Raw genomic sequence first — 2,531 nt, 5'->3', positions numbered from 1 at the left:
CTCCTCCCACTCTTGTCTCTATCTAGCTTCCTGCCTCAATTTAACTATTCTTTTTTTTTTTTTTTTTTTAATTTATTTTATTTATTTATTTATTTATTTATTTTTTAAATTTTATTTTGTCGATATACATTGTAGCTGATTAATGCTCCCCATCACCAAAACCTCCCTCCCTTCTCCCTCCCCCCCTCCCCCCCAACCATGTCCTTTCTGTTTGTTTGTTGTATCAACTTCAAATAATTGTGGTTGTTATATCTTCTTCCCCCCCCCCCCCCCGGTTTGTGTGTGTATGTGTGTATGTGTGTGTGAATTTATATATTAATTTTTAGCTCCCTCCAATAAGTGAGAACATGTGGTATTTCTCTTTCTGTGCCTGACTTGTTTCACTTAATATAATTCTCTCAAGGTCCATCCATGTTGTTGCAAATGGCAGTATTTCATTCGTTTTTATAGCTGAGTAGTATTCCATTGTGTAGATGTACCACATTTTCCGTATCCACTCATCTGATGATGGGCATTTGGGCTGGTTCCAACTCTTGGCTATTGTAAAGAGTGCTGCGATGAACATTGGGGAACAGGTATACCTTCGACTTGATGATTTCCATTCCTCTGGGTATATTCCCAACACTGGGATGGCTGGGTCGTATGGTAGATCTATTTGCAATTGTTTAAGGAACCTCCATACCATTTTCCATAGAGGCTGCACCATTTTGCAGTCCCACCAACAATGTATGAGAGTTCCTTTTTCTCCGCAGCCTCGCCAGCATTTATCGTTCATAGTCTTTTGGATTTTAGCCATCCTAACTGGGGTTAGATGGTATCTCAATGTGGTTTTGATTTGCATTTCCCGGATGCTGAGTGATGTTGAGCATTTTTTCATATGTCTGTTGGCCATTTGGATATCTTCCTTAGAGAAATGCCTACTTAGCTCTTTTGCCCATTTTTTAATTGGGTTGCTTGTTTTCTTCTTGTAAAGTTGTTTGAGTTCCTTATATATTCTGGATATTAATCCTTTGTCAGATGTATATTTTGCAAATATTTTCTCCCACTCTGTTGGTTGTCTTTTAACTCTTTTAATTGTTTCTTTTGCTGTGCAGAAGCTTTTTAGTTTGATATAATCCCATTTGTTTATTTTTCCTTTGGTTGCCCGTGCTTTTGGGGTCGTATTCATGAAGTCTCTGCCCAGTCCTATTTCCTGAAGTGTTTCCCCTATGTTTTCTTTAAGAAGTTTTATTGTCTCAGGGTGTATATTTAAATCCTTAATCCATTTTGAGTTGATTTTAGTATACGGTGAGAGGTATGGATCTAGTTTCATTCTCCTGCATATCGATATCCAGTTATCCCAGCACCACTTGCTGAAGAGGCAGTCCCTTCCCCAGTGAATAGGCTTGGTGCCTTTGTCAAAGATCAGATGGCAGTAAGTGTGTGGGTTGATTTCTGGATTCTCTATTCTATTCCATTGGTCAGTGTGTCTGTTTTTATGCCAGTACCATACCGTTTTGGTTATTATAGCTTTGTAGTATAGCTTAAAGTCAGGTAGTGTTATGCCTCCAGCTTTATTTTTTTTGCTGAGCATTGCTTTGGCTATCCGTGGTCTTTTATTGTTCCATATAAATGTCTGGATAGTTTTTTCCATTTCTGAGAAAAATGTCTTTGGAATTTTGATGGGGATTGCATTGAATTTGTATATCACTTTGGGTAGTATGGACATTTTCACTATGTTGATTCTTCCAATCCAAGAGCATGGAATATCTTTCCATTTTCTTGTATCCTCTCTAATTTCTCTCAGCAGTGGTTTGTAGTTCTCATTATAGAGATTTTTCACCTCCTTGGTTAACTCAATTCCTAAGTATTTTATTTTTTTGGTGGCTATTGTAAATGGGCAGGCTTTCTTGATTTCTCCTTCTGCATGTTCACTATTGGAGAAAAGAAATGCTACTGATTTTTGTGTGTTGATTTTGTATCCTGCTACTGTGCTGAAATCATTTATCAATTCCAACAGTTTTTTTGTAGAGGTTTTAGGCTCTTCGATATATAGGATCATGTCATCTGCAAACAGGGACAGTTTGACTTCATCTTTTCCAATCTGGATGCCCTTTATTTCCTTCTCTTCTCTGATTGCTCTGGCTAGTACTTCCAACACTATGTTGAATAGGAGTGGTGAGAGTGGGCATCCTTGTCTAGTGCCTGTTCTCAATTTAACTATTCTGAACCTTCTATAAAGACTGGATAGTGTTTGCCCTGTCTGACCCTCAGTGTCATTGGGAGCATTAGAGATAACTTATGGGAAGATGCTTTGGAAACTTAAGTGCTCTACAAATGCAAGTTATTATTATCACTGGTTGCATAGGCTGAAAGCAATTCCATCTCAGAATGAAGACAATTTCAAGCGGGCAGACACCACAAATTAGGCATTCTCACAGCCATCACTGAGCCTGACAGCAAACAGAATATAGAAGTAGGGCCTGCCATAAAAATATTGAACCAAATTAATTATTAATTGGCAGGTATGTATGAAATGTTTGATTTTGAAT

This window comes from Cynocephalus volans, chromosome X, assembly GCF_027409185.1.
Source record: "Cynocephalus volans isolate mCynVol1 chromosome X, mCynVol1.pri, whole genome shotgun sequence".
Taxonomy (NCBI): Eukaryota; Metazoa; Chordata; class Mammalia; order Dermoptera; family Cynocephalidae; genus Cynocephalus; species Cynocephalus volans.
Note: the sequence above shows the minus strand (reverse complement) of the source record.